The following is a 19,077-nucleotide window of genomic DNA, read 5'->3' as shown; positions in this document are numbered from 1 at the left end:
TCTTTAGCGATTTTTCTGCATTACGCGATGAATCAGTTTTCGTCCGATTAGGCGTGTATAGCGCCCCAAGTTCGGCCTGCCGAACACCAGGAGCTACGCCCAAACTTTTCTCGTCAAACTCCTATGGCTAAGTGAGAATGATAAAGCCAAATAGTCCGATTGCCTGGTTCGTTGCGCTAAACACCTCCTTAAAGGACCAAAACCTTGGATAAAGAGTGTCTAGATTTATCCCGAACACCCCCGTACTACCTACATGGGGGCAGAAGCCGACGACTGGCCAAGTCCCAGATTTAATAAAATGGCTGCACAAGAGGTGAAGTTTTAACGAAAAAACATTATACTACATAAGGGATTTGTTTCATATTACATGACAGGATAAACATGAATGTATTCATGGGAATATGATATCCTTAGCACATTGCTCCGCCACAAGGCGGGATCCCTCCATGAAACTTTCATATTACATCTTGGGCTTGCGGTGCTCCTTGCCTGCGGGCGGTCCTTCGGTCATCAACTTTGTGGCGTCCATCTTCGCCCGGTGTATCTTGGCGCGGGCAAAGGCCATCCGCGCGCCTTCAATACAGACCGACCGCTTGATGGCTTCAAGCCGTGGGCAGGCACTGACAAGCCGCTTCACGAGTCTGAAGTAGCAGTTGGGCATGGGCTCGGTAGGCCATAGCCAGATTATTAAGTCCTTCATGGCTAGTTCGGCCACCTTATGCAGCTCGACCAGCTGTTTCAGCTGGTCGCTAAAGGGCACCAGATGTTCTGGTTCAATGTATTTAGACCAGAACAACTTCTCCGTAGAGCTCCCCTCTTCGGCTCGATAGAATTCAGCAGCATCTGATATGCTACGCGGAAAATCCGTAAACACTCTTGGAGAACTCCAAATCCGGTCAGTAAAAGGAACCTTTCCTTCACATATTTGCTCTGCATTATAAAAGCCTTACCCATCGCGATTTTCTTGGCCGCCTGGATTTCCTGGAGGGTACTCTGGGCTTCGGCTCGGGCATCGTGTGCACTCTGGCAGGCCTTTGCAAGTTCGGACTCTTGATCCTTAAAATCACGCTCCAAGGACTCGTACTTCTTGACGGTGTCCTGGAGCTCTTGCTGGACCTCACTGACTCGAGCCTCATGCTTTTCACGCGCGGCCTTTTACTTAGCCGCCTTGTTCTCAGCCTCGACCAACGCCTTCTTGAGAGCCGCTACTTCGGTCGTGGCCCCTAATAAAGTTTATGACACTTCAGTCAGAACAATTCATTCATTACACCTGAATTTGGACAAGGTTAAATACATAACTTTGCTCTCCTCCAGTTGCTTCTTTACATGGCCGAGGTCTTCCTCGGCCCGCTCTCGGTTCTGCTTCAGTCCAGAGACTTCCGTAGTGTGAGCGGTCGCAGCCAGCAGCGAAGCCTGCTTATTCACATAGACATATCAGATTAGACTCCTGCGAAAATTATTTGATCCTCTGTTCGGCTTTTCTTTCCGAACACTGAACAGAGCATCAGGGGCTACTGTCTACACGGTGACATTCTTTTTCTAATTATGTTGCTTACCCGAAAGCCTGTTAGAAGGCTAGTGCAAGCTTCGGTCAGTCTGCTTTTGGCGGACTAGATCTTCTCAATCACCGTACTCATAAGACTACGGTGTTCTTCAACAATGGAAGCGCTTCGCAGCGCTTCCAGCAATCTATCTGGTGCCTCTGGATGGACAGAGGTTATAGGTGGAGTTGGCTCGCCCCCGTCTTTAAAGAGGCAGCCTACCGGAGCCTGGAGCCACATGGACCTCCGCAGCTATATTCGGCTGGGGGCCGAATTGGATACGGCCCCCATCATCGGTGTCCATGGGGGTTTGCTCCCCCATGTGTTCGGTAGCCATGGTCTCATGCTCCGGCACCACTGGGACGGCCTCTTGATCCTCTCCCTGGCCTGGGATCCTCCGAGACAACACCTCGATGTTGACCACGGCCTTGGGTAAGGAGGCCGTCGGAAGGGACCGGCTGTCCATTGCCGACGGGTCTAGCGACCCCTCCGAAGAGGAGGATAGCTCGATGTTGGAGTGGGCCGGACTGCAGGTGCGTGATCCAGCACGTTAAAAACAATAAAGTAAAAAGGTTGTATATGTTATCGTGTCCGGACACTTACGATCTGGCCAGGGCCTTGTCCCTGGGCTCCCACTCCGAGCTGCTGTTGGTGGCCGCTCCGGAGTTATCCGGAAGGGAAGCCTTCCCTTGCTTGGACGCCTTGGCCTCCAGGTGCCTGGAGGCTGTCCTCTTCTTTCTCCCACTTGCAGGGGGGAATGGATCTCTTCCTCCTCCTCTTCCTCGTCGTCTTCTGTGACGGAGGAGCGATCCTCTATATCTTTGGACATTGCGTTCGAAGCGCCCTTGCGATTGAGACCATCTCTGGTCCCCTGGGCCTTCTTCTTGGCCTTCTTCTCCGGCAACTCATAAGGCACCGGAAACAACATCTTCGCTAGAAGCGGGGTCTCTGCATCCTCGGGCAGTGGAGCCAGACAGTTAATCCGCTCCGCTATCTATATCCAGGCCTAAGTGAATTGGTAGGGAGGCTTAGATTCCTTCCTCAAATTTGCCAATAAAAGGTATACCTTGAAAACATGAAAGAACTAACCGGATTAGCCTGGCATTTTGAGCTAAGCCCATGATCCTTGGTCGTGGGTGGTGGTGTCTCACCGGCCTTGAAGAGCACCTTCCAGATGTCTTCGTGCTTGGTGCCGAAGAGCTCTAGTAGCGTCTAGTGCTTGACCGGATCGAACTCCCACAAATTGCAAGTACGGCATTGGCACAGAAGGATTCGACGAATGAGCATAACCTATATCACATTTGACGAGCTTTATTCTCTTGTTTATCATGTTCTGGACGCATGTTTGGAGCCCTGTCAGCTCGTCCGAAGAGCCCCAGGCTAGGCCCTTCTCTTTCCAGGAGGTGAGCCGCATCGGGACTCTGGATCGGAATGTAGGGGCCACTGCCCAATTGGTGTCGCGTGGCTCGGTGATGTAGAACCACCCCGATTGCCACCCCTTTACAGTCTCCACAAAGGAGGCTTCGGGCCAGGTGACGTTGGGCATCTTACCCACCATGGTGCCTCCGCACTCTGCTTGCTGACCGCTCACCACCTTTGGCTTCACATTCAAAGTATTTAGCCATAGTCCAAAATGAGGTGGGATGCTGAGGAAGGCCTCACACGCGATGATAAACGCCGATATGTTGAGGACGGAGTTGGGGGCCAGATCATGGAAGTCCAGCCCGTAATAATACATCAGTCCGCGGACGAATGGGTGGAGGGGAAATCCCAGCCCGCGGACAAAGTGAGAGACGAACACTACCCTTTCCTAGGGCTCTAGGGTGGGGACGATTTGTCCCTTGGCCGGAAGCCGATGGGTGACCTTCTTGGCCAGGTACCCGGCCTCCCGGAGCTTCTTGATGTCCTTCTCTTTGATGGAGGAGGCCATCCACTTGCCTCCTGCTCTAGATCCGGACATGCTCAAATGCTGTTTTGGGCGGAGAAGGCGAAAGCTTGGGCGCTGGAGCTCGAGAATGGATGAGCAGAGGAAGGAGAAGATTTGGGTGAAAGATAGGGATCCTTATCCCTTCATAAAGGCAATAAAAATCATGTGCCTCCCCACTCGCTTTAAAACTCGCTTATTCCCCAAGTGCCGTGCAGATGGCACGGTTGGGTTACCCATACCCGTATTGATGAGAATCCCGTAATAAGGGGACATGATCTCTGCTTTGACAAGACGTGCCAATGAAACCGCGCCTCGAAATATGGAGGGGCAAGCTAAAAACGGTTCGAATAATGACCGGCCGTGGCATGATGTCACGCTACGAAAAATTGTCAACGGATTGGACTCGCGGAATATTATACTCTCTACGGTGGTATGTGGAATTTATTTTGCAGAGCTGGATACGATTCTTGTGTTCAAGATCTACTTTGAAGTATTTGGAGAAGGAACCCGCCTTGGAATGACTAAGACAATCTGCGCGTTTTTTGGACTCATCGTCATTGAAGCCTGGTTCAGGGGCTACTGAGGGAGTCCTGGATTAAGGGGTCCTCGAACAACCGGACTATATACGTATGCCGGACTGTTGGGCTATGAAGATACAAGATAGAAGACTTCGTCCCGTGTCCGGATGGGATTCTCCTTTGCATGGATGGCAATCTTGGCAATTCAGATATGTAGATTCCTTTCTCTGTAACCGACTCTGTGTAACCCTAGCCCCCTCCGATGTCTATATACACCGGAGGATTTAGTCCGTAGGACAAGCCACAACCATCATAATCATAGGCTAGCTTCTAGGGTTTAGCCATTACGATCTCGTGGTAGATCAACCCTTGTAATACTCATATTCATCAAGAACAATCAAGCAGGAAGTAGGGTATTACCTCCATAGAGAGGGCCCGGACCTGGGTAAAATTCTGTCCCCCGCCTCCTGTTACTATTAGCCTTAGACGGTTAGTTCAGGACCCCCTACCCGAGATCTGCCGGTTTTGTCACCGACACCGGGCAACCGAACTATTGACCGAAGACATGATTCGGAGCTAATGCATATAAGGACAAACTCACGACGCCGAACACTCCCTAAGGTGTTCGGACTTTTCATGGAATACCGGGCTGAATACAACCCCTGGTAATGGACCCTTTTATCAAGGCACATGCGGCAATCCGACGTGCGAAAGAACGCAGGTCGTGAGAGAATAAAACTCCAAACACAGTATGAATCAAGCTCCTTCTATAATATCCACCTTTAAGATGGCAAGCCGTATCCTTACAGATAGTGCCGATAACTTTCTTGGACAATTTACATGCCAAGAAATTATAAAACAAAAAGAGATAAAAAAGGTTTACACAGGGTCTTAATTTAAAAAAACTTAATGCGGGGCCCTGCTGCATGTGTGCGCCTTTTTCTCCGTTGTGAAGTGTCCTTGAAGGGTATAGTGTGACGGCCATTTGTAAAAAAGGGGGAAAGCAGGTAAAAGCAGTTGGTGTGGTGGTAAGTAAAGCTGGTTCATTTTAATGAACTGTGAAATATAACTTCTGGAGTCCGAATAGGATCGAGCCGAACTATGGACTGTTTGTGTGCAGTGTGCCCCCGGCGCCACCCAAGGCATTTTGAGTGTATATTTATGTATACATGGCATGTGTGCTATCTCCTTATGGGGCGATCGATGGGGGCGTAGTTGCTAATTGAGCTCGGGTTTATCTGAGATCCCACACTAAGGTGTGCGCCGGACACGTTTAGCTGTGTTTGTGGTCTTAATGACCGATAAGCTACTGGGCTTCACTAGGCCGTTTTGTGCTTCGACTGCTAGAGCCGCCGTGTATTCTTCTGTACGAAGAGAGCACTCTGTGTTTCCACTGACCGTAATGACGCCACGTGGTCCAAGCATTTTGAGTTTTAGATAAGCATAATGCAGGACTGCATTAAAACAGGCGAAGGCCATTCTTCCGAGTAGTGCATGATAGCCACTTCGGAACGGAGCTATGTCGAAGATTAACTCTTTGCTTTGAAAGTTATTAGGAGAGCCGAATACGACTTCCAATGTTAAAGAGCCTGTGCAGCGGGCTTCTACGCTCGGTATAACTCCTTTAAAGGTAGTGCTGCTTGGCTTGATTCTTGACGGGTCTATCCCCATCTTGCAGACGGTGTCCTGATATATCAGACTGAGACTACTGCCGCCGTCCATAAGGACTTGAGTGAGGTGGTATCCGTCGATTATTGGGTCGAGCACTAAGGCAGCCGAAACCCCATGATGAATACTAGTCGGATGATCTGTGCGATCAAAGGTGATCGGACAGGCCGACCATGGGTTGAATTTGGGGGCAACTGGCTTGACGGCATAGACATCTCAGAGTGCGCGTTTATGCTCCCTCTTTGGGATGTGAGTGACATAGATCATGTTCACTATTTTGATCTCTAGTGGAAATTTCTTCTGTCCCCCCGTGTTCGGCTGGCGAGATTCATCCTCGTCCTCGCTCCGAGGTCCCTTCCCTTTGTGTTTGGTGTTGAGGTTGTCGGCCTGCTTGAAGACCCAACATTCTCTGTTGGTATGATTGGCTGGTTTATCGGGAGTGCCATGAATCTGGCAGGGCCTGTCTAGAATTTTATCCAGGATGGATGGACCTTCTCTGATGCATTTAAATGGCTTCTCCCGTTGACCGGGTCTGGAGCCCCTGAATCCGGTGTTTACCGATGTATTGTCTGGGCTTTCGCCATTGTTCCGACGTTCGTTTTTGTTGTGTCGTGGCTTTCCGTTGCCATCCCTAACCTCAGATGTCCCGAGAACATTGGTGCTGCTACGGACTAACCAGCTGTCCTCACCCGCGCAAAAGCGGGTCATGAGTGTAGTTAGGGATGCCATTGTCCTTGGCTTTTCCTGGTTGAGGTGTATGGCTAGCCATTCATCCCGGACACTGTATTTGAAGGCTGCTAGGGCTTCGGTGTCCGGACATTCAACGATTTGGTTCTTCTTAGTGAGAAACCGGTTCCAAAGCTTACTGGCTGATTCTCTGGGTTGTTGGATTATGTGACTTAAATCGTCCCGGGGGTCGGACATAGGTCCCTGGAAATTGGCCCTGAAAGCGTCCTCAAGTTCTTCCCAACTTCCGATGGAGTTTTCGAGGAGGCTTTTCAGCTAGTGCCGAGCTGGTCCTCTTAGCTTGAGGGGTAAGTATTTGATGGCATGGAGATCATCTCTGTGAGCCATGTGGATGTGAAGAATGAAGTCTTCTATCCAAACCACAGGGTCCGTCGTTCCGTCATATGCCTCGATGTTTACGGGTTTAAACCCTTCTGGAAAATCGTGTTCCAACACCTCATCTGTGAAGCACGGGGGGTGTACGGCACCCCTATATTTGGCTATGTCGTGGCATGGGTCCGACGGTTCTAATGTTCGGTATTGATTCCGAACTGGTAAATGACTAGTATATTTGGTTTGATAACCATGAACCTGTGTAGGAGCATGTTCCCTAGATCCATAGATGGACCCGGTTTTGCCAGCCTTTTTGTTCAGGTCCTCACGTAGATCGTGCTTCTGGGCCTGAGCCGCATCCTCCCTTCCTTTAAGGGGAGGGGTGCGGGTTTGTGAGCGGTATTGCTAGCCGCTATGTCTCGACCACGAGGTGGTCGGTCCGGCTTGTCATCCATATTGTTTTTCGGCGGTATAGGCGCAACAGCCTTGTCGTCGAATTCGGGCAGCAGCTTACGTTGAGGATAGCTCTTTGTTTGGCGATTACCACCGTATTTTTCCTCAGCATCTAGCACCTCATTCCATCTGTCGTTGAGCATATCTCGTGCGGCTTTAAGCCACTGCTTCTTCTTCTTGAAGCTGCTTGTAGTGGCAATAAGCCTTTGATGGAGGCGTTCTTGTTCTAATGGTTCTTCTGGGACGACGAATTCGTCGTCACCCAAGCTGATCTCCTCTTTGGAGACAGGTTGATAGTTGCTATCTTCGGCATCGCTATGGTCAGACAACATCACCGGATTGTGTTCGCCGTCCTCTCGCATGTTCTGCTCCAACACTGGGTCTGCGGGGTCCTCGGCTTGTTCTGGGTTATCATCATTGTTCATGACAATATTGTTGTTTTTCCTTTTGCCAGATCAAGGTCGGCGCTTATGACGCTGACGCTTGGGAGGTTCATCGATAGGCATAGCATTATCGCTATCGTCCTCCTTCTCTTTAGGTGTGTCCACCATGTATATATTGTTGGAGGATGTGGCTATCCAACGCCCTGTAGGCGGTGGTTCCTGTTCCTCTCCAGCTTCGTCGTCCATACCGTCGATATCTTCGGAGTCGAAATCAAGCATGTTGGTTAAGTCGTCGACAGTGGCTATCAAGTGGGTGGTGAGTGGGAAACGAAGTTCTTCGTGGCCAGATATAATTCGGCCGAGAGTCTCCTGACAAGGAGATGGATTTCAATGAGTTTAACACATCACGTAGAGGTGAGTGCTAGAAGATGTCGATTTCAATGAGTTTAACACAACTCCAAGATCGGCGCCCAATCAGGCTCGATGGACGCGGATGCACGCGGTCCGGAACCTATGGCCGGAGATGAGTCTGAGGTTCCAGTGACAGAATCCCAGCTCGATGTTGGGTCTGTCTGCGGCTCGAGCTCCGCTGAGTCTGCGGCTTCCGTGGCGGGGTTAAGCTTCCTGTCTTCAGACGATGCGGTCTGCTCCGCATCTAGGGCCAGAGCGGTAGGTGCTATATCCTGAGCATGGCCATATCACAGATTTAGGTCATGTTCATCGTGGTGGCAGGGGACAGCCGTCATGGGTTCGAATCCGTCAAAGATCAAGTTTCCACGGATATTGGCCGCAAAATTTAGGCTTCCTGTCAGATATCGGGTTCCGACAAAACCCTTAAGTTTCGAACTCTAGGGTGCGCATGAAGATTTTCTCACTACCGATCTACGCCCCAAAACCTTGCCACGATCCTAAGCTAGCACAATGAAGAACATGAGAGACGCAAGGTTTATACTAGTTCGGGCCACCGTTGTGGTGTAATACCCTACTCTAGTGTGTGGTGGTCGATTTCCTCTTGGGCTGATGATGAACAGTACGGAGGAAGAACAGCCTCGCAAGGAGGGGTGTTCTTGTGATGGTGTGGTGCTCTGCTTGGGGAGGATTCGTCCTAAGATGCCTCTGGATCAGATGCTTCCAGATGAGCTGCCTTCTACTGCAGTGGCTAGCCCTATTTATAGAGGCCCTGGTTCTCTTCCCAAATTTTGAGCGGGAAGGGAGCCAACAACGGCCATTTTGAAAGGGGACAGCTAGTACAAGCTATCCTGACTAAAGGTGATCTTCGACTGCCAAAGGCACTGGTGATGACGCCGTCCTGGGCTCCACGGTGACCTCCGTCCTGCCGCTCTGCTGGTCTTGTTCTTGTTGTACTGACACGGAAACCTTTGCTTGATGCATTGGTACTCTGCGCCTACGCTTACCCCTTTGCACCAAAGGGGAAATTAGGACACTGCACAAGCTGGCGCCCGCCTGGCGCCCGCCTGGTCTCGATCGTCTTAGCTAGCATCATGAGCACCTTGCGAAGTACCTGAGGGAGTCCTGGACTAGGGGGTGTCCGGATAGCCGAACTATCGTCATCGGCCGGACTCCAAGACTATGAAGATACAAGATTGAAGACTTTGTCCCGTGTCCGGATGGGACTTTCCTTGGCGTGGAAGGCAAGCTTGGCGATACGGATATGTATATCTCCTACCATTGTAACCAACTCTGTGTGACCATAGCCCTCTCCGGTGTCTATATAAACCGGATGGCTTTAGTCCATAGGACGAACAACAATCATACCATAGGCTAGCTTCTAGGGTTTAGCCTCCTTGATCTCGTGGTAGATCTACTCTTGTAACGCAGATCATCAATATTAATCAAGCAGGATGTAGGGTTTTACCTCCATCAAGAGGGCCCGAACCTGGGTAAAAACATCGTGTCCCTTGTCTCCTATTACCATCCGCCTAGACGCACAGTTCGGGACCCCCTACCCGAGATCCGCCGGTTTTGACACCGACATTGCTGCTTTCATTGAGAGTTCCTCTGTGTCGTCACCGATAGGCTCGATGGCTTCTTCGATCATCATCAACGATGCAGTCCAGGGTGAGACCTTCCTCCCCGGACAGATCTTCGTATTTGGCGGCTTTGCACTGCGGGCCAATTCGCTTGGCCATCTGGAGCAGATCGAAAGCTACGACCCTGACCGTCAGTTCAGATTTGGAAGTTTGAACTTCACGGCTGACATCCGCGGGGACTTGATCTTTGATGGATTCGAGCCACAGCCAAGCGCGCACTGTCACGACAGGCATGATTTAGCTCTGCAGCCAGACAGTACCCTGGAGTTCGCACTCGAGTCCGCTCCAATCTTCAATTCGGAGCCGACTGCGCAGATCGTGGACGGGTGGCTAGACACCGCCTCGGGGGCTGCAACCTCTACGGCAATAGAACCGAACACTAACCTTGTCCCTCATGAAGCTCGTGACTCCGAGGTGCCGGACTCCTTGCTGGACTCCGAACCTCCCGCGCCCCCTCCGATCGAATCCGATTGGGCGCCGATCATGTAGTTCACCGCAGCGGACATCTTTCAGCACTCACCTTTTGGCGACATCTTGAGTTCAATAAAGTATCTCTCGTCATCAAGAGAGCCCTGGCCGGACTGCGGTCAGGACAGTTGGGATGCGGACGACGAAGAAACTCAAAGCCCACCCACCACCCACTTAGTAGCCACTGTCGACGATCTAACCGACATGCTAGACTACGACTCCGAAGACATCGACGGTATGGACGACAATGCCGGAGACGACCAAGAACCAGCGCCTACCGGGCACTGGAAAGCCACCTCATCATATGACATATACATGGTGGATATCCCAAAGGATGGGAATGGCGAAGGAACAACGGAGGATGACCCCTCCAAGAAACAGCCCAAGCGTCAGCGTCAGCGGTGCCGCTCTAAATCCTGCCACAGCAAGAATGAAGATTCCGACACCGGAGATAATAACACCCCAGACAGTGCCGAAGACAACCCACTCCAGCAAGATTCAGCACAGGAGGACGGAGACGCCAGCTCTCATGGGAGAGCGGCAGAAGAAGAGGTAGAGGATTATATGCCTCCCTCCGGAGACGAGGCAAGCATCGACGACGACGAATTCGTCGTGCCTGAGGATCCCATCGAACAAGAGCATTTCAAACGCAGGCTTATGGCCACGGCAAACAGCCTCAAGAAAAAGCAGCAACATCTTAGAGCTGATCAAGATCTGCTAGCCGACAGATGGACTGAAGTCCTCGCGGCCGAAGAGCATGAGCTCGAACGCCCCTCCAAAAGCTACCCTAAACACAAGCTGCTCCCCCGATTAGAGGAGGAAGCATATGAACCTGCATCACCAGCAGACAATACGGCTGACCGACCACCCCGTGGTCGCGACAGAGAGGCCTCTAGGCCCTTCACTAGAACCGTACCCCGGCATCGCTCGAAAAGCACAAGGCCACAGGGGAATGCTCCGGACTTGCCAGATATATTGGAGGATAAGGAAAGACAATCAAGATCGATCTATGGATCGCGTGGGCGCCCCATGATATGTGACGACAACCGTCGCGCCGGACACAGTAAGTCTGGTCGGGCCAAACAAACTAAACAAAGCTCTTTTGAGCTCCGTCGTGATATCGCCTAGTATAGAGGCGCCGTACACCCACTATGCTTCACAGATGAAGTAATGGATCATCAAATCCCCGAAGTGTTTAAACCCGTGAATATTGAATCTTACGATGGCACAACAGACCCCGCAGTTTGGATCGAAGACTATCTCCTCCACATCCACATGGCCCGCGGTGACAATCTTCACGCCATCAAATATCTCCCACTCAAACTTAAAAGACCAGCCCGACATTGGCTTAACATCTTGCCAGTAGAGTCAATCGGGAGTTGGGAAGACCTGGAAGCCGCATTCCTCGATAACTTCCAAGGCACGTAAGTGCGACCACCAGACGCTGATGACCTAAGCCACATAATTCAGCAGCCAGACGAATCGGCCAAACAATTTTGGACACGGTTCTTAACCAAGAAAAACCAAATCGTCGACTGTCCGGATGCGGAGGCCCTCGCGGCCTTCAAGCATAACATCCGCGACGAGTGGCTTGCCCGGCACCTGGGACAGGAAAAACCGAAATCCATGGCAGCCCTCACATCACTCATGACCCGCTTCTGCGCGGTTGAGGACAGCTGGCTAGCACGCAGCAACAACCTCAGCAAAAATTCTGGCAGTCCGGATATCAAGGACCGTAATGGCAGGTCGCGTCGCAACAAAAACAAACGCCGCATTAACGGCGATAATAGTGAAGATACGGCAGTCAATGCCGGATTTAGGGGCTCTAAACCCGGTCAGCGGAAAAAGCTATTCAAAAGAACTACTCTGGGTCCGTCCAATTTGGACCGAATACTCGACCGCTCGTGCCAGATACACGACACCCCCGAAAAGCCAGCCAACCACACCAACAGGGACTGTTGGGTATTCAAGCAGGCAGGCAAGTTAATTGCCGAAAACAACGACAAGGGGCTGCATGGCGATGACGAGGAAGAGACCCAACCGCCAAACAATAGAGGATAGAAGGGTTTCCCCCCACAGGTGCGGACGGTGAACATGATATACGCAACGCACATACCCAAAAGGGAGCGGAAGCGTCCACTCAGGGATGTATACGCGATGGAGCCAGTTGCCCCGAATTTCAATCCATGGTCCTCCTGCCCGATCACTTTTGACCGAAGGGACCACCCCACCAGCATCCGCCACGGCGGATTCGCCGCATTGGTCTTAGACCCAATCGTCGACGGATTTCACCTCACCAGAGTCCTGATGGACGGCGGCAGCAGCCTGAACCTGCTTTATCAGGATACAGTGCGCAAAATGGGAATAGACCCCTCAAGGATTAAACCAACCAAGACAACCTTTAAAGGCGTCATACCAGGTGTAGAAGCCAATTGTACAGGCTTAGTTACACTGGAAGTGGTCTTCGGATCCCCAGATAACTTCCGAAGGGAGGAGTTAATCTTCGACATAGTTCCGTTCCGCAGCGGCTATCATGCTCTGCTCGGACGTACCGTGTTTGCAAAGTTCAACGCGGTGCCGCACTACGCATACCTCAAGCTCAAGATGCCAGGCCCTCGAGGAGTCATCACGGTCAACGAAAATACTGAACGCTCTCTCCGAATGGAGGAACATATAGCGGCTCTCGCGGTAGAAGTACAGTGCAGCCCCTTAAGGTAATTCTCGAGTCCGGCTGTTAAGCGACTGGACACGGCTAAACGCGCCCGGAGTAACCTACAACAAGACCACCTAGCACATTCCAAGCACGCGTAGCAGTGCGGCCCCAACCCTAGCCCCTGCAAAACGTCAAGACAGGTCCTTCGCGTACACCATTACGCTTTGGAGATACCATGGGCATGGGAAGAGGGGCATGAACACGATAGGACCAGAATGCAGATCAACCACACTAGGGGCTCTCAAGTGTGTCGTTCTTTTTTTATTTTTTTCTTTTTATTTTTACCTACAGGACTCCGTTCGTCAGAGGCCCTGTCCGGCAGCAGTCCTGCCAAACTCACGATGCAACAGCCAGGGAAGGAGAAAGGCAACAACGAATATCCAGGTGGTCTCCATTACGAGCATTAAATCTGTTTTATACACCATTCCGCAGCCTACCCCTTGGAGGGGGACATGTTTAATAGTCCCATCCCTTGCTTATCACACCATTTGTATCGTTCTGCATTCACAGCAGTCTTTTCTTGAATAAGTAATGCAGCACCTTTTTGCTTCCAATTGCATTTCTTTCTTATACATATGTTCATTTATGACATGTTGCATCCGTACATTTTGGTACGGCTAAATACACCAGGGGCTTATGTTTCCCGCATCATGGTGTGATAAGTCCGAACACTTTCACAAGTGCGGCACCCTGAACTTATAGCATTATATGCATCGGATCTGAATCATGTCTTGGGTCAATAGTTGGGTTTGCCCGGCTCCCATGTTTTGGTATGTTACGTTCCGTTGTATCGGCTAAGGTAGCACTGGGAGAACCACTGCGATTGCGCCCTAGTTGAGCTGGGCGAGCGCCTCAGTGGAGAAAGCTAAAACTGACCGTCATGATGAGGCGAGAGTCGGTCCTGTTCGAGAGGTTTTTTGAGAGTCCCTAAAGACTTATGCCGCTTAGAGCGAGGAGCCAGCTTTGTCCGGCCCAGGCGTGGATAGCGCCCCAAATTCGGCCTTCCGAAGACTAGGGGCTTCGCCGAAATTTAAAATTATAGAATTCTATGGCTAAGTGAGAGTGTACAAGCATTATAAGTCCGGTTGCCTTGTTCGTTGTGTTGAGCGCCTCCCTAGATGGACCCAAAAATGGGAACAAGAGTGCTCAAGTTTATCCCGAACACCCCAGCACTCGTGGAATGGGGGCTGAAGCCGACGACTTGCCATCTCTCAGATTTGATAAACAGCCGCACGGAAGGTAATGTTTTAAATTAACAAGCGTTTCTTAGCGCATATGAACTAAGTTTTCAGCACACAGGATAACAAAATGCAAGTCTACTCAAATATTACATCTTTGGAGCACTCACCCGCAATAATGCGGGCACCCTTCAGGACACTCTTATAATACATCTTGGGCGTGCGATGCTCCTTGCCCTGCGGTGGCGCGTCCGTCACAAGCTTCTGGGCATCCATCTTGCCCCAGTGCACCTTTGCGCGGGCAAGGGCCCGACGGGCACCTTCAATACAGGCGGAGTGCTTGATGACTTCAACCCACAGGCACACATCCACTAGCCACCGCACCAGGCCGAAGTAGCTCCCAGGCATGGCCTCCTTAGGCCACAGCCGAACTATGAGGCCCTTCATGGCCTGTTCGGCCACCTTGTGGAGCTCGACCAGCTACTTTAGTTGGTCGCTAAGGGGCACTGGATGTCCGGCCTCAGCATACTGAGACCAGAAGACCTTCTCCGTCGAGCTCCCCTCCTCGGCCCTGTAGAAAGCGGCAGCATCGGACACACTGCGGGGCAGATCTGTGAACGCTCCTAGAGAGCTCCAAATTCGGGTAAGTGATAGGTAATTCACACTCACATGCTTACTTTGCATGAAAAACGCCTTACCTGCTGCTACTTTCTTCAACGCCTCGACTTCCTGGAGGGCCTTATAGGCTTCCGCCTTAGCGGCTTTGTCACTCTCAAGAGCCTTTGCAAGCTCGGACTCTCAAGTCTTCGAGTCACGCTCCAAACTCTCGTGTTTTTCCACGAGAGCCTAGAGCTCTTGCTGTACCTCCGCCACCCGCGCCTCTTGCTTCTCTCGCTCGGTGCGCTCCGTGGCCGCATTACGTTCGGCCGCGGACACCGCCTCCTTCAGGGTCGCCACCTCGTTTATGGCCCCTGCTATATCCACGTTATCCTTGTCATTTTTTTTGCAACCAAAATCCTTTTCTGTAAGGTACAATTTTAATAAGGTGTTACTCACCTTCCTTGTCCTCGAGCTTCTTCTTGGCACGGCCGAGCTCGTTCTCGGACCGCTCGAGGCTTTGCTTCAAAGTATTGACCTCCGCAGTCAGTGCGGCAGAGGTCAGCAGCGCAGCCTGCAATCCCATGTTGACATATTTTTTATGACTCCTGCGTATATCTTTTTAGATCCTCAGTCCGGCTTTTCTTTCCGAACACCGAACCGAGCATCAGAAGCTACTGTCTATGCGGTACTATTTTACATATATTAAAATTCTTACCTCAAAGCCTGTTAGAAGGCTGCTGCAGGCTTCGGTCAGCCCGCTCTTGGCGAGCTGCACCTTCTGAATCACCGCACCCATAACAGTGCGGTGTTCCTCTTCAATGTAGGCGCCATTGAGCGCCTCCAACAAGCTATCCGGCGCCTCCGGTTGGACGGAGGCTGCCGGCGTCACGGTCTTGCCCTTCTTACGAAGGGGCCGCCCGCCGGACTCCGGAACCGCTATGGGTTCCGGGGCCGAGTCATGTGCAAAATCCGAGAGGTTGTTCTGCGACACCTCCGGGGCCTCCTCCTCCTGGTGGGTCCCTTCCCGGGATCCCACCTCGGCATCGTCTGCATCACGGGGGGTGGAGGCGGTCGGGAGAGAATCCATATCCGACGCACCTAAGGACCCGCTCGACGAAGCGGGAAGATCATCCTTCGGCGGACTGCAGGGTTGTATGCGGCATTAGAAAGACATTATGCGGAGAAAAGAAAAACCATGAAGTTATTCGGGAGTCCGGATACTTACGATCTCGCCAGGGGCTTGGCCCTTTGGGGCCAGTCCTCGTCGTCGTCACTGGCGTTGGCGGAGCAGTCCAGGGAAAGAGTTTTTCCCTTCTTGGACCCTTCGGCCTCCCTCGTTGGGAAGGCCTTCTTTTTCTTCCCTCCCCCCGCTGGGGGAGAGGCTTTCTTCTTCTCCTCCTTGCCTTTGTGAGAGGAGTCGGCCTCGGAGTCATCATCCGATAACACCTGAAAACGAGAACTCTTCCGAGTCCCCGTGGCCTTCTTCTTGGCCTTCTTCTCCGGCACCACATGGGGTGCCGGAGCTAGCAGCCCCGTTAAGCGGGCGTCCGCTGGGTCCTCTGGCAATGGGCCGGACAGATAGTCTGCTCGGCCTTCGCCAGCCAGTCCTGTCAAAGGAGAGGGAGTTTAGATCCCGCATAGAGTCAAACTATGGAAAACAATCGTCCCGTAAAGGACAAAATCACTTACCTCGTCAGCCGGACGTTGCGAGCTGAATCCGCGATCTTCGGTAGCGGATGCGGGAGCCTCGGCGCCCTTGAACAGCACCTTCCAGACATCTTCGTACGTAGTGTCGAAGAGCCCGCTCAAAGTCTGGTGCTGCGCCGGATCGAACTCCCACATGTTGAAGCCCCATCATTGGCACGGGAGAATCCGGCGGATGAGCATGACCTGGACTACGTTGACAAGCTTGAGCTTCTTGTCCACTATCTTTTGGATGCAGGCTTGGAGTCCGGTCAGCTCCTCCGAATCACCCCATGTTCGGCCGCTCTCTTTCCAGGAGGTGAGCCGTGTGGGGATGCCAGATCTGAATTTGGGGGCCGCTGCCCATTCAGGGTCACGCGGCTCGGTGATGTAGAACCACCCCGATTGCCACCCCTTAATGGTTTCCACGAAAGTGCCCTCAAGCCAAGTAACGTTGGACATCCTGCCCACCATGGCGCCACCGCACTCCGCTTGGCTTCCCTTCACAACCTTCGGCTTGACACTGAAGGTCTTGAGCCATAAGCCGAAGTGGGGCAGGATGCAGAGGAAGGCCTCACACACGACGATAAACGCCGAGATGTTGAGGATGAAATTCGGGGCCAGATCATGGAAATCTAGGCCGTAGTAGAACATGAGCCCCCGGACAAAGGGATGGAGTGGGAAGCCCAGTCCGCGGAGGAAATGGGGAAGAAATACTACCCTCTCATGGGGCCTGGGGTGGGGATGAGCTCTCCCTCTTCAGGGAGCCGATGCGCGATGTTGCTGGACAAATATCCGGCACTGCGCAGCTTCTGGATGTGCCCCTCCGTGATGGAGGAGGCCATCCACTTGCCTCCCGCTCCGGACATAGTTGGAGGAGGTTGAGGTGAGATGTGCGGACTTGGGCGCTGGAGCTCGAGTTCGGGGAGATGGATAAGCCAAGTTGGAAGAAGGTGCAGGTAAAAGGGTTGGATCTTTATCCGCTTATATGGGCGGACCAAAACATGTGTCCCCACCGGCCTGATAAAACTCGCTTATCTCCCAAGCGCCGCAATCAATGGCGCGGTTGGGTTACCCACGTCCGTATTGATGGGAATCCCGGAATAAGGGGAACACGATCTCTGCTTCGACAAGACGTGCCAAGGAAACCGCTTCGTTAAACGCGTTGAGGTGGAACAATAAAAACAATTCTAGTAAAGGCTTGGTAGTGGTGTGACATCACGCCACCAAATACGTCAGCAGATTGAACTTGTGTAATATTATTCTATCTATGGTGGTACGTGGAATTTATTTTGCAGAGCCGGACACTATCCTGGTGTTCACAATCTTCTATAAATTATTCGTAGGAGGAACCCACCTTTAAATGCCGAAGACAATATGCGCGCCAGACTCGTCGTCATTGAAGCCTGGTTCAGGGGCTACTGAGGGAGTCCTGGACTAGGGGGTGTCGGATAGCCGAACTATCATCATCGGCCGGACTCCAAGACTATGAAGATACAAGATTGAAGACTTCGTCCCGTGTCCGGATGGGACTTTCCTTGGCGTGGAAGGCAAGCTTGGCGATACGGATATGTAGATCTCCTACCATTGTAACCGACTCTGTGTAACCCTATCCCTCTCTGGTGTCTATATAAACTGGATGACTTTAGTCCGTTGGACAAACAACAATCATACCATAGGCTAGCTTCTAGGGTTTAGCCTCCTTGATCTCGTGGTAGGTCTACTCTTGTAACACACATCATCAATATTAATCAAGCAGGACGTAGGATTTTATCTCCATCAAGAGGGCCCGAACCTGGGTAAAAACATCGTGTCCCTTGTCTCCTATTACCATCCGCCTAGACGCACAGTTTGGGACCCCCTACCCGAGATCCGCCAATTTTGACACCGGCAGTACCCCTTGCCTTGATCTCTCCGCCTCCTCGCAAGCTTGCTTGGTGAGGCTGCCCCTGAGGAGGCCTTGTGTCGTCCGCCCCGCGAGGCTTGGCCCCTCACGAGGGTCTTGAGTTTGGGTTGTTGAAGACGGGCCGTACTGGGCCACTGCATTAGCCACGCTGCGGGCCGCAGGCAGGCAAGTCTAGGGACCCCCGTTCCCAGAACGCTGACAGTAGCCCCCGGGCCCAAGGCGCGCTCTGACTTGGCTTAGCAGCAAAGCCAAAGGGCAAGTGCAGGGCGCCGCGGGCCCCAACAGCCTGTGGCCTTGGTCGACGCGTGGCGACCGATTGCACGTGGGCATCTTGTATTCCCCATGCTGCCTCGACAACTGCCCGATTTGACGAGTCCCTACTGCATGCAAAATAGAGTCGTCATTACCTATGATCATCGAGGCCGACAGTTGGCCTCCTCGGGGATATAAAGAGGGAGGGGTGCAAGCCCCCGTTGTCCATCTCTTCTTGCTCCGCCTGCATCTTCTTCCTTGCTCCACCCCCATTCTCAACTCCGATGGCACCGATCCGCAAGTTCTTAGCCGAAGAAGGGAAAGGCTCCCTGGGAGGGTCCTGACCCGCTTCCGCCAAAGAAGCGACCGGTCCCGAGCTGCCTCAGTGAGGCTGCAGGGCCAGAGATGACGATGCCTTGGTACGAGCGACCACCTCCTGAGTTCCCGCTACCCTTGCATGTCCGGAGCAAGGGGTGACGAGTGACACTGCCCACGCCGTCGGTGGGGTCGACGAGCTGCAGCGGCACACGCCGTCGCTCCTGGAGTTCATAATGCGGACTCCTCTCGCAAGCTCGTTCTTCACGCTGTGATGCCTCCCAGCACCTGGATCCGCTTCCCCTCCTTCTTCCCCTTCGAGATGCCGTGGAGGGGGCCTCTCGAGCTCTGGCTGTAACACG

The sequence above is a fragment of the Triticum dicoccoides genome, chromosome 2B (assembly GCF_002162155.2).
Source record: "Triticum dicoccoides isolate Atlit2015 ecotype Zavitan chromosome 2B, WEW_v2.0, whole genome shotgun sequence".
Taxonomy (NCBI): Eukaryota; Viridiplantae; Streptophyta; class Magnoliopsida; order Poales; family Poaceae; genus Triticum; species Triticum dicoccoides.
Note: the sequence above shows the minus strand (reverse complement) of the source record.